The following is a 14,657-nucleotide window of genomic DNA, read 5'->3' on the forward strand; positions in this document are numbered from 1 at the left end:
ACACCAATCAACATTAAACATGGTAGAAATTGAATGAATAATACTTAAATCTCGCAGCAACATCAAGGAACATACACAAACACAGTAACATTCTCGAAACCTATTCTAATCAACACCAAACAGAAACCTAAAACCTATTCCGATCAACGTACCTTGTCGACGAAAAAGCCCTAAAATCTTGTAGTTGTGGACTGATTTACAGTTTAGTGGTTGCAGGTTTGATGATTTTTTAATGTACGGTTCGCAATTCCTGAAATTAGTCGGAAATTGTTGATTCACGGTGTAGTGGCGGCCGGAAATCGCCGATTCACGGTGTAGAGGCGGAGCCGGCGGGATTTCGCAATTTTTGGGGATATCCCCAATTTTGATTTCAAAATATTATGGAATGACTAAAATACCCACGCATGCAATATCCAATATATAAGACTGCAATCCGAATTCTATTTCATTAATTCAATCCTAGGCGTCCATCTTATAGATCTAAGGGTTATGATAAGTGCTATGTTGTTACTTTAAATATGGTGGCACCCTAACGCTCCCCTATATATATATATATAATGACAACACTCTTAAAATGACACTGTGACACCACGCTAAACTGCAATATTATATATGCTAGACTGCAATAGTATAAACGCTAGACAACAATCTACAACAATCTATAGATAGTAGTCTAGCGGCTGAAACCATACCGATTCTGTCGATTTTGCTGTAAATAACGGGTTTGAGTTCATTTTTTTTCCGATGTTGTACGTTGTTAACGTTTTTGGTAGTTTTTGTGAGTTGAAGATTGGTTTTTGGTCTATAATCTAATGTGTTTTTAGTTTTTGGTGTGTCTCGCAGATACGGGATGACGAAAAGAGGTCGACCATTCAAAACCCAAGCAACGCAGAGCGAAGGTGATATTTCTGCTACATTATGCAATGCTGATTTCACTCTTTCCCTTAGTTTGATGCATTATTTTATAGGATTTGTACATTATTGTCCATTTTATTCATTTTGTACTCTGTGACATCTCTGTTTAATTGTGGCTTGATTTATGTGTTTAGGTTCTTGCAATCTGACCCCATTGTTCTGTTTAATTGTTGCATTATTTGGTTTGTTTTAAACATTATTGATGTATGAGTTAAACATTATACCTGATGCATTATTTAAGCATGGGTGTATATTATCGTCCATTTAATTGCATTTGGAATCTGTTTCTTTTGAAAATTGTTTTTGTTTTATGTATGTGGACAGGTTATTGCATTCATCACCCATTTTTTTGTTTAATTGTTGCATTATTGGGTTTGTCAAGGACATTATTGATGAGGAATGGTTTACATGATTATTTTATAGTTAATGTTGTACATTAATGCGATACACTACTGATATTTTTACAGCATCGAAGTAGCCAAGGCATATGGAGACGTACTTTGGCGAGAGGGAGAAAGATTGGGAGTACGGACTCAGCGCCAAAGGGACAAAGAGCTTGGGAATCTTGCGAATAAAGTTTGCAACGGCTCTGCTTACTTCTCCACATAACTCCAAAGGTGCAACCAACCAAATGCAAGCCACCAGACATTGCATAGATAGGTCGTCAAAGTTCAGCTTCGAAAAATGGGTCGAGAATTATGGGCTAGAGTGATCGTCCGAATGGTGTTTGGAAATGCTATATATTTTACTAAGAACTTGATGGGTTTTTTTTATAACTCATGTTGGAAGGGGGAATAGTCAATCAAGACTTGGAATGTTTTGGAACAATAGGTATTGTCCTGAACTTGTTGCAAACAGATAGATATTTTGGTACTACTTTATGATGTGAATAACACCAAACTTAAACTGGATTTAAAGACCCGAATAATGTCACTGCACTGCTTAATAATGTATGTAAGTAACCAAATAATGTAAGTATTATGTTTAATAATGCACTTTAATGGAATACAAATGCGCATTCAGTTAAGTCCCTATAAACAAAATGTACTAATTCCAGAATAATAATGGGTAGTAACATGTTAATAATTCATGGTTACTATATATAATGTACAGAGTGTGTCTAATAATGCCAGTGTTTTTTAATAAGGTTGTAAAATAAGCTAAGTGCTTAAAATGTTTAATGTAACATTGTCGTAATAATAATGCACAATTAACAATAAAAAATTAACAATTATTACCCATAAATTGTTGACAATGTTAAGACAACGACATCAATAATAAGACTAAATCCAAATCGAAAACTAATAATGTTATTAGGTACAAAAAACATCAAGCTTTCCTCTTGCCCTTATGAAGCTCTTTCTCCTTCGCCATCTCTTTAAGCATTGAACAGTTTCTAGAGTCGTGATAGCCCAACTCATCGCACGCCTTACAACGTCTAAGAGGCCTAGTAGCTTTCTTTATAATCTTTTCTCTCTTTGAAATCAGACGGCTCGCGGAGCTGCTAGCATGACCCTTGGTCTTGACCACATCCGGAGGATGGACCTCGACTACTTCATGCCGTGGCATTCCATAAAACGCTTCAATCATTCGCCTCTTTTCAGAGGCCGACGTTGTAGGAGTTCCAGCCTGAAGAGAATTACCAAGTTCTTCCACACCACCTACGAATGCACGAAGCACATTACATATCAGAAATCGTCCATTATAGAGTCGACAATAATCACTTCACAATGCTACATGTACATTATGGTTACAGATTTAAAAGTACTCCCTAACCCAAATGAAATTTAAACCCTAGAGGATTCAATGAAACTCGTTCACTTTGACGAGAAGATGTTGTACTTACTACTTACAACACCCTAGCCCCCAAGGATTGCTAAACCCTTGGGGAATATATGAAACTTGTGCTGAACATACAAACACGAATAAACAAAAGACGATCATAAAACCTTATTGCAATTAACGAACATTCCAACCAAAGGGTATGCATTACATATCAGAAATCGTCCATTATAGAGTCGATAATAACCATTACACAATGCTACATGTACATTATGGTTACAGGTTTAAAAGTACTCCCTAACCCAGACGAAATTCAAACCCTAGCGGATTCAATGAAACTCGTTCACTTTGACGAGAAGATGTGGTACTTGCTACTTACAACACCCTAGCCCCCAAGGATTGCTAAACCCTTGGGGAATATATGAAACTTGCGCCGAACATACAAACACGAATAAACAAAAAACGATTATAAAACCTTATTGCAATTAACGAACACTCCAACCAAAGGGTTTTCACGTTCTCTAATCAGTTTAATCTCAACATAAATTCTACTTAGATTACCTTCTTCAATTGTTGAAGAACACGAAAACGATAATATGGCGAGCACGATGCGGGTCTGCTCCAATAAAATAGAATATGCACGAGAAATAAAAACAATGACAATTTCGCCAGAAATTTTAGAGCAACAATTCACTTCAATGGAGAATGATGGGAGAATAATCTGTAAAAGAGAAGAAATCTTTTAGGATGGAGAAAATCAAGCACTTTCCATAACAGACGTGAAAGTGTATACAATAAATGCCATTTTCTACTTTTTAAATTAATTAAAACAATTAAATCAGGCCCTATTTTGAGCCATTAGATGTTGAAAATGGATGGCCAAGATTGAAAAAGAAAAAGAACAAAAGATGAAAAAAGGATGTGAATACATCCCAATATATATATATATATATATATATATAGGGGTGCACTAGGGTGCCACCATAGATAGGATAACACCATACCACCAATATAGTCCGTTAGATCTCGTTTATGGACGCCTAGGATTAAGTTTCGTGAAAAAACACGGGTTTGCAGGTGTACTGTATTAGATATTGCAGTCTATTGTATCGGATATTGCAGTCGTGGTAAAGTCTGCAATATTGTTGTGGTAAGACTGCAATATTTAATGAACAACACTGCAATCTGGTAACGTAAAATTAGAAATTTCCTATTTTACCCCTCCGTGTTTTTACACGTGGCAGCATGACAAGCACACGATTTTCAGATCCAATGGCCTAAAATGGTGGTATGGTGTTACAATAAAGAGGGTTGTCATCTTAATACATCCTTATAATATATATATATATATATATATATATATATATATGGATAAATGTGATCATATCATAACCCATATTTATGATACTTTTGACCCATAAAATGATAGGGTTATTAGGTTATCACATAAATATGAGTTATGATATGATCGCACCCCTATATATATATATATATATATATATATAGGATCTTGTTAGGTTGAGATTATTTAGCTAAATTGAGAAATGAGATGCAATATGGGCCACTAATCCACAAACTAAACAAAATGTCAACAAATACAACATTATATCAACAAGGGGGTAAAATCGTAATTTCATTAATAAAAAAAATCGTAAAACTCAAAACTGATTTCAAATCAGTTTCTAAAAGTTTCTCTAAAATCTCTCTTCAAAAATCTCAAATCTCGCTCATCTTCATCAAATTCATAGAACTCGAATCTCTTCAAAATCTGCAAAATCTCGCTGATATTCAAAATCTCGCTGATCTAAATGACGAACGAAGAGGAAAATCGGAAAGAATCGGTTGAAAAATCAATTGAAGCTGAGGAACAGCAGTCAAAATCGGCAATGCATGAAGCCACTTCTTCAGGTTAAGAAATTGATTCAAATTTTAAGTATATTGCTTTGATTTTGGTGTTTTAATAAACATCTCGATTTCATTTTTTATGAATTCGATACTTGCTGAATTTTTTTGTTGATTTGCGATTGTAGAATCGGAAAAGATGGCAACGAAAAATGCAGCTGAAAAAAAAGGAAGAGAAGAAGCTTCACCTTCCAGTTAAGGATTTGTTTAAATTTTTAAGATTATTGACATTTTATATACTAGCTGTTGACATAGCTATAATAATATACTGTTGACAGTAATGACAGTAGTGTATGCTTGTTTGAATAGGTATTTACATAATAATATTGACATATTGTATGCTTGTTAGAGTGGCTGTAGAAAAAAATACAAATGTATGGCTGTAGTAGTATGTCAACAACTATTGACATAGGGTATGCTTGTTTCAATGGCTGTTAGGATGGCTGTAGAAAACATATGTATGGTTGTAGTAGTATGTCAATAGGACATATTGACATAGTAATATTTATATAAACAGAGTATACTTGCCATAAACTTTATTAAATAATCAACAGGTTATGTTAACTTTAACTATTGACATAATAGTAATAATATAATTGTTCTAACTATATATGAAAAATACATGTTAATGACATAGCATACTTAATGCCTGAAATTCTGTTAATTGTGCTTGGTATATCTAATGAAATAACTTTAGTAATATACACACACTTGATGTCAACAGAGTACACTTGTTATTGTCATGATACTTTGTATAATTGATATAGATTTATTATGTTTGATTTTAAACCAGAAAACAGAAGAACATCCAAGCGAAAAAGGAGTACCTCAGTATCTCAGAAAGAGTTAATTATTGTTAACAAAAAGCAAAAGAAAAGTGTAGAGGATGGAAAACAGATTGTTATTGCTGAAAATCTATCTCAAAGGCTTCTAGTGAAAAGGAAGCCGATGTATTTTGTTGATGCAATAAGCAGACTGAATGAGGAACAGATTAATTCTGTGAAGGAGTTGGGTTTCGAGAGTGTCCTACATTTCAAGATTGATTACATTCCTAGCAGATTAGCATTAGTATTATTAAAAAATTTTGAAGAGAATAAGTGCAAGATAAAGCTTAACAATGGTAAAAAAATTCATATCACTGAAGAGGATGTGGAGCTTGTATATGGATTCCCAAGAGGTGACATTACTTATTCTAGAGATAAGTGTAAAAGTAATGCAGCTTTCATGAGGAAGATAGCAAAGAAATGTGGTACGAAAAAAGAAAGTGTGAACCATAACGATGTTTTAAAGGTTATGTTGAATGATCTTCAAGGAGGAAGGCAGTTTAAGACAATGTTTTTGTTATTGCTAGAATCAACATTGATTGAGCAATCAACATGTGGAATGGTAAAATCTAAGATTGGAGAGATAATTGATGATCTGGATAACGTGAGAAATGTAAATTGGTGTTCGTATGTAATATCTGTTCTCAAATTTGCAAAACAAAATTGGTCAATCACAGAGAAGAATGCATTTGCTGGACCACTTCCCTTCCTTATGGTATGTTTTACATTTTGCATTGTTGATTATTAACATTATTACATTAGGTTGTGTGTGTAGTTGATATAGCTCGTACTATAGTTGACATAAGCTGTATTAGTTATTTTAAGTGGCTTTTGTATTGAGTTGACACGACACAATAGTAATTGACATGCATTTTTTAACATATGCAGCTCTGCTACTTAGACAGAGTTATACAAGACAAGCGTCCTGTTCCTCGGACATTTCCATTAATGAAAGGATGGAAAAGTGAGTATCTTCAGGCTAGAGAAGATAGAGAGATCAGTGCAGGAGTTTTTGGTTTAGGAAATATAAAGAAGAGATACATTCGAAATGAAGAGCAGCAGCAAGAGAATGAAGAACAAAGTGTTGATGTAGATGACAGTGGAGTGGGGTCTTCTTCTCAGAACATACTCCCATCAGATATGGTGAAAAATGTCGTAAAATACATCAATCAGATAAATGATGGAAGGACCAATCTTGTTAGAGTCCTCAAAGAAGCTTCTTCACAGATCAAGAATAATGATTTATTCGGATTTGTTTGTGACATTGCTAGAAGCGCAATTGGAAGCCAAAAATCTCCGGTTGTATCTGTGAGTGACACTTTCCTGCATTTGTCCCAGTCATTTCATATAGACAACAATGTTGCTGTTGATAACTGGAAAGCGGTATTTGACTCAATACGGAATGCTGAAAAAGAAAACGAAACACTTGAAGATTTGAATGAATTTCCAACTTTCAGATTGGGAGATTTCTTCGATAAAGTAAGCACATAATCAACCTATATTTAGATTAATACATCATTTTATTGATATATGTTTCTCTTAGTTGACACTGGATTACTCCTACAGTTTAGAAAGTAACATTGTTGAACTAATTTTTGAACAGGCTATAGAAGAAAGAAATAGAGAAAATTTACCTACATCACCAGTTGATAATCCTGAAGAGGTCAGACAGACTGTTGAAGAAGATGAACAAAGCAAGGAGAACATGATGTGTGATGGTGATAATGAATCAAACTCTCCTATCTTGACAGCCGTACTAGGATCTCCACAGACAGCATCCCCATCTCTCCAACAACAAGAAGCCAATGCTTCAGAGCATGTCAACACTCAAGCATCAGTTTTAGGATCTGAGAACAGAGGAAGTGAGATGGAAATTCAAGTAGAAGTTCAAGCTGATAGGGCATCACCAACTACTGAATATCCTGGACATGTCAATACTCAAGAATCAATTATGGAATCTGAGAACAGTGGAACTGAGTTGGAAATGCAAGAAGAAGTTGAAGCTGATAGGGCATCACCAACAACTGAATCTCCTGGACAAGTCAATAATCAATCATCACTTATAGAATTTGAAAACAGGAGTAGTGAGTTGGAAATTCAAGCAGAAGATGAAGCTGATAGGACATCACCAACAAATCAATCTCCTGCACATGTCAATATTCAAGCATCAACTATAGGATTTGAGAACAGGAGAAGTGAGTTTGAAATTCAAGCAGAAGATGAAGCTGATATAGACTTAAGAACACAAAATGCCTTGCATATATTATCAAAAGCATGTACTGACTTTGAAATCAGCAACAATGAAGAAGCAATCAAGGCAACAAATGCTATTGTTGATATCATAAATGAACAGGTACAGTTTATAATGATTATATTAAACTCTTGAATCTTTGTATATAATTTTATATTAGTTATTGACATTGTGGATATCATAGTTGACATAGATAAAAATATAATTGACATGGTATAGCATGGAGTTTCAGGAAGACAGGGAGGATGCAGCTGCATGCTCAATTGTTGAGTATATGATGAGAGAGGGTATTGAAACACTGGATGACACTCCTCCTGAATCGAACATACAAATACAAGAACATAAAGGGAAAGAGAAGATGCATGAGGAAAAAGAAAAAACTCCTGAAAACACGGAAAGAAGAATGATTGTTTACAAGGTAAAAAAATGAATGAATTATTGTTTACATTGCTTGTAATAGTTGTTAAAATGTAATTGACACGGTTATTGACACGATATGTAGTGCAGTTGACATGATATGTAGTGTAGTTGACATAATCATATTAGTTATTGAAACAGTTAGTGTAATATAGTTGACATGATTTGTAATTGCAACTAACATTAAATTCACTGACAACAGCATCCGAACCCTGTTCCGATCTCTGAGATTCCACTGGCTGAAGCTAGAGAGAAACGGACTCGTGCTGAAATGCGTCCTAGCCCAGTGCTACGCTCACCATTTGAAATACGAGCCGTGCATATGAAAACAACCCTGAACCCAGACGAAAGAGATATGTACTACTACATAGTAGAAACTGAAGGAACAAATGAGTATGCATAATTTAATTCTTTGAATAATCTCTACAATCCTTTTATATTTCCATGCAGTTGACATAATTTATGAATGATATTTAAATGTTGTCTGCACGCTTTCATTTCAGTGATTCATGTGTCTACACTAATGGCTTTGTTTGGGCAAGCAAAGGAGTGTTTTCATCTCTGAAACCCCATTCAGAAATCAGTACAGGTGTAATTGATGTATGGGCAGCACACCTGAACTACAAGGAAAGAGAAAGGGCAAAATCGTCACCTCCGCGCCTGTTTCTGACAACATCCCCATGCGTGAGTAATCTAAATTTCTGTGTCAACTATTTGGATGACAAATTTCACTAACAAAAAATGTTAAATGCAGTATTTGAATATAACAAATCGGCAGCCTCATTGGGATCCATTACAATCCCAGAACAACTTTGTGTCGCGAATTCAACAGGAGATTAGAACAATAGAAGATTTCGATTGGAGAAAGATTGATTTGGTAACAAATTTATTTTTGTGCAAAGATCTCACAGTTTCACCTACATAGTTTTCGACAGGAGTTGTCAAATTCTTTTCTCTAATTTTATCTAACATACAATACAGGTATTCTTCCCTGTTTTTAAAAGTGGCTATTACTATCTTGTGGTATTCTGGATGAGGATGAACAAAATTGAGATAATTGATAGTGCCAAACCACCTAGAGACAAGAATCCCTTGGAAAAGTATAGCTTTGATGTTGCAATACTGGTATGCTTTTTTAAATATAGCTAACATTATGTTTAGATTTTTGTTGACATAATTTATGTATCTTGCTAAAATGCTTTGTATGCAAATTTTAATTTAGTTGTTTATATATTTGCAGAAAGATATGTTTGAGGCATACTTTATAGAGAATAACATGACAGATCTATCACAAAATATAAAGAAGTCTCCTTACAAGGTTATTCCTTTAGATTGGGCCACAAGCACCAATAAAGAAGACAACGGTGTTTATACGATGAGACATATGGAGACATACTTTGGCAGGAAGGGAAGGGATTGGGATATTGGCTTTACTCCACGCGGCTTGAAGATTCTACAGGTACTCAGAGGAAGATATTGCGAAGCAATGCTTACATCAGAGAGCAACAAGAAGTGTATGGATATGATATGTCATGCTAACATCTGGATGAATGCAAACAAGCAAAGATTATCTGCGTTACAGAACAAGTACAAGGAATGGTTTAGCCGTAGAACCAATAAGTAAACAACTGTTTTATTTTGATTTGAACAAAGAGTGGTTTGAATATTTGATGTTATCATGTTTTTTAGATGGATGTGTAAAACAATTATCATATATCGATTTGAACTACGCAGCCTGTAATAATATATCAACTATGAAATCAGTAAAGCAACTTCAATAGTAATGTCAACAACTTGAATTTTATGTCAACAGCTCAAAAACAATTGTTTTAACTAAAAAAAATGTACAACTATTTTTCTTCATTTTTTAATTTTAAATATGTACTGGCATCATTATCATAAAAAACATGTTAATAGTTTCCATATAAAAACTCAACATTTTGTCCATACCTTAATTATCAAATGTCAATAACTTTTAGCAAAAATGTGAACAGCTTGTCAATAGGCTTCATATAAAATTTCAGATAACTCAATATTTTGAACATATTCATGAATTATGGTCATACAATACATTTCAGTATAAAGCAAATTAAACGTGAAAAACAAAAAAGAAAATATAAATAAACTCTATGTAATGCCAATAACTAAATAATTGTCATGTCAACTGCCTTTTTTTCAAATATTAACAATGTCAACTGCCTTTTTTTCTAATAAAATGGATGAAAAAAAATATAATTCAAAACCATCTACTCTACAAACTATTCCGCTAAGTCATAAAAAAGCAGAATAATAAATATTTCTCTACCACCTACTCTCTCACAAATAGATTACCGCTCAAAGAAATTTCTGCTACTCTCTCATATTCAAACCCTTCGTCTACCCGATTTCATCTCTTTTCTAGGTTTCTAAATCGATTTAGAGTATTAGGAATGTCAACCGGAGAAAGAAACACAAGTGATTCAGTTGTATCGTCGACCGTTCCTGGAAAAACGACGTCAGAAATGGAGGTCAACAGCAAATCAACACAAAGTACTGAAACGACTAATTCAGGTTAAAGATTTCTTTCGTTTATTAATTGTATGACTTCAATTTCACTTTTGAAAAACACAGTTTGATTATTCAAAAGATTTTATTTTTAGGTTTCATTATTTAATTATCTGATGAGTTCGATTTTTGCTTTTTTAAAACAGCAGCAGAATATTTCTGAGGTTAAGTAGTATGTATTTAAATTTTTATGATTATTGACATTAGAAGATGTCTGTTCACATAGTGGTATTGACATTTTATAAAATAATTTTTAACATAATGTATGCTTGTTTGAATTGTTGTTGATATAGTCATATGGTTCCTATAAAATAGATATGTTCTGTACACACAAAAATGAATTCATATGTGAAGTGTCAAAGGATTACAAAGTATGTCAACAGGGTATGATGGCAATTGTCATATGTATGATTGTAGTTGCTATAAATTTTGAAATGATAATACTGTATTGTTGACATTTTGTTGAAATAGTGATATTGACATTTTATACAATAATTATTGACATAATGTGAGCTTGTTTGAATGGTTGTCAAGATAGTTATATGGTTAACATTATATTACTGTATTGTTGACATTTTTATTGTACTTGCTTTTAAACCAGAAAAAAAGAACACAACAAAAAGAAAAAGAAGTACATCAATTGATGGGGATGAGTTGATTACATCTGAGATTAGAAGTAAAAGAAAAAATGACAAGAGACCATTAATTGCTTCTGAGATTAGAAGCAAAAAACAGAATGAAATGTATACAGAGGCTAAGGAACAGAAAAAGAAAAGTAATTTCTTTTCTAAAAGGCTTCTAGTCAAAAGGAAGACGTGGTATTTTATTGAAACACTGAGAAAATTGAATGAGGCCCAGATTAATGCTGTCAAGGACTTGGGTTTTGGGAATGTTTTTCATTTCAACATCGATTACATTCCTACCTATTTGGCATTTGAATTGGTGAAATGTTTTGATGAAAAAGAGTGCAAGATAAAGCTAAATAATAGGAGGAGTGTTAGTATAACAGAGGACGATGTGGAGCTGGTATACGGATTTCCGAGAGGTAGGATAAATTACTCCAGAGCTAACTGTAAAAGTAATGCGTCTTTCATGAGAGATATAGCCAAACATTGTAAAATAAAAGAAGGAGGAAATGTTAGCCATAAAGCTGTGGAAGAGCTTATGTTAGAAGATAGTGAAGGAGGGCCATGGTTCAAAAGATTGTTCTTGTTACTATTAGAATCAGGATTGATTGAGCCATCAACATGTGGAACAATAAAGTCTAAGATTGGGGAAATAGTTGACGATCTGGACAATATTCGAAATGTCAACTGGTGTTCGTACACATTGTCTGTTCTGAAGTTTGCAAAGGAAAATTGGTCAAAGAAAAAGATGAATGCTTTTGCAGGACCACTTCCTTTGCTCATGGTATGTTTTACGTTTCACATTAAAGATTATTAATAGTGAACATAATGTTGACATAATGTTGTATATGTAGTTGATATAGCTTATAATTGTTATTGATATGTATTTTATATGCAGCTCTGCTACATGGATAGAGTTTTACAAGCCAAACGTTCAGTTCCTCGCACATTCCCATTAATGAAAGGCTGGACAAGCACACATCTCCAGGCTAGGGAAGATCGGGAGATAGATGTGGGAATATTTGGTAATGGACTTATCTTCAGAAGATATGTCCGTAATCTGGAGCAGGAGCAGGAGCAGGAGCTCAACAACAGATTCCACACGTAGTTGACAGTGGGGTTGGGTCTTCCCAAAGCGTTGTCCCAAAAGATATCATGCAGAATGTAATGAAATACATTCAAATGATGAACTATGGGAAGACCAATCTAGTAAAAACCCTTGAACAAGTTCCTACACACGTCAAAACTAATCATCTATTTGGATTAGTGTGTGATATTGCTAGATCTGCAATTGGAAGCCCAACAACTTCTGTTCAATCTGTGGAAGACAAGTGTGTAAAATTGGCAGAGTCATTTCTTCAAGACAAAGATGAGGCATTTGACAACTGTAAAACAATCTGTGAAGCACTAGTTACTGTTGAAAAGAAAAAGGAAGCACTTGAAGATTTGACTAAATTTCCAACTTTCAAATGGAGAGATTGCTATAACAAAGTAAGTACATCATTTTGTTTACATACCTTTTCTCTAAGTTGAAATTAATTTAATATTAATTATAAATAACCCTTTCAATAGACTGCTGAAGAAGAAGTACATGAAGAACAACAAAGTGAAGGACAAGAAGAACAAGAAGGATCAAAAGAGGACAACACATGTGGCATCAATAATGAATCAGCGTCTCCTATATCACCACTTGTACTAGAATCTGATAACAAGGGGAGCTTGAACAGGTACAATTTACAATAACTATCTTAAACTATAAATATATTCTGCATATTATAGAAAAAAATATAATGAACATAACATAATGTGTTTCAATTGAAATAACAGGAAGATAAGGAGAACCAAGATGACACACATGTTGAACCGGACAGGGAAAATTGTAATATCCGCTTCTTTTATTACCCTTTTCCTATATGTTTAAATGTCGAACTAGAGAAATGTCACTCTTTTGCTTCGTTGTTTTAAATGGAACTCGTTACTCCTTTGTTGACACTCACTATTGTTAGTTCGCAAAAACAAAAGTTAAAGAGATAATCGAACGAACTAAAACAATCTAATGTATGTTATGAGATAAAATGAACATTTGAAAAAGAATGTGAAGACGTCCCTTCCGAACTAAAGTGTTCGCTTACATCTCGAATAATACATTAACTTACATGATCATCTTACGTATGAATTTTGAATGGAAAGAAAAGAATATGTGATATTATACTATTACAAAATACCCATGAATGTGCCAAAAGAGTTTAAGAAACTAAAGTCTTATTATGCTTGGACTTTGGGCCTCTTTCTCCCAAGCCCAAATCACGGCCCGTTCCGAACAGCCCATCGAGCCCAAGGCAGCAACCCCAAGTCTCGGACAGCAACGTGGCAGCCAAGCCTTTCATTCACCTGCAAGATAAAATAAGTTTTAATGAAAAAGAAACAATAGAAATTAAAGAAGCTTTTATTAGAAGAAAAGAGACAACCCCTCTTTAGCTATAGAGGACCAAGGACTTACCCAAGAAGGCAAGTCAATGCCTGCAAGACCCACTCCTCAAAACAGCACCCACAGACTACTTTTCCCTACAATACCACCCCTGCAATAAGCAAACAAGTGATTTTAGGAAGGGAGTACTTATGCTTCAAGAAAGAGACGAATGTATTAATTAAAAGCACAGTGAAGATCTTAAAAAGGAGGATCTACCTGCAACATGAAAACAAAAGGGAGTTTTTACCCAAGTTCTCGTACTCCAAATACCACCAAAACAAATTAAGTTCAAAGCACACTAAGGAGCTGCAAAGAGGGGATTCGTTGCACAATAGGATCAGCCCATTTATTGATTCACGAGTACAACATATGTACTGCCCCACAAACAGCCAATCAATGTGAACAAAGAGCCAAAAAATGCAGATTTGATTTCTGCCATATCTCAACAAATTGCAGCAACAACTTATATATATGTTTTTCCCCTTCAATATCTGTTTCCCTTCACCACTCACCACTTCAAAATTGCACTCTTTCTCCCCCACAAATCACAACCGAGAGTAGAGAGTGAGTATAGGTTGCTATGCCTCTCAAAGACCATTAGAAGTGGGAGTTTTTTTTCCAACCACCAGCCACAAGGAATCAAGTAGCACATACTCACCCTTATACCTCATTTTCACCCACTTAGAACATCACAACATGATCATATGGGAAATAACCTTATCATGTATAGAACATAAAGCACAAGCATAACTGGTACGCATAAAACCCAAAGCATGGAATGCAAATTTCCGAAAAGGTCATGTTTTCAAGCCTCAAACCATAATCTATTCAACTCTAATACCATGAACCTTCTAAAAATCCAACTTTTAGCTAACTGCAAAAGAACTAAGAGAGAGAGGGTAGGGACTTAGCTACTGGCCGACGAA

General features: G+C 34.3%; 1 long non-coding RNA gene across 4 annotated transcripts; it reads right to left on the bottom strand.

Moving 5' to 3' along the window:
• Positions 1-13,343: 13,343 nt before the first annotated feature.
• LOC125202402 lies at positions 13,344-14,657 on the bottom strand. 4 transcript variants are annotated; one of them, XR_007173095.1, is made up of 3 exons: positions 14,639-14,657; positions 13,762-13,840; positions 13,344-13,652 (listed from the first exon to the last, which is right to left on the bottom strand). It is a non-coding gene; the product is annotated as an uncharacterized LOC125202402 (long non-coding RNA). The 4 variants fall into 4 exon arrangements; XR_007173093.1 differs by lacking the exon at positions 14,639-14,657 and adding an exon at positions 13,979-13,999; XR_007173094.1 differs by lacking the exon at positions 14,639-14,657 and adding an exon at positions 13,948-13,966.

The sequence above is a fragment of the Salvia hispanica genome, chromosome 1 (assembly GCF_023119035.1).
Source record: "Salvia hispanica cultivar TCC Black 2014 chromosome 1, UniMelb_Shisp_WGS_1.0, whole genome shotgun sequence".
Lineage (NCBI taxonomy): Eukaryota > Viridiplantae > Streptophyta > Magnoliopsida > Lamiales > Lamiaceae > Salvia > Salvia hispanica.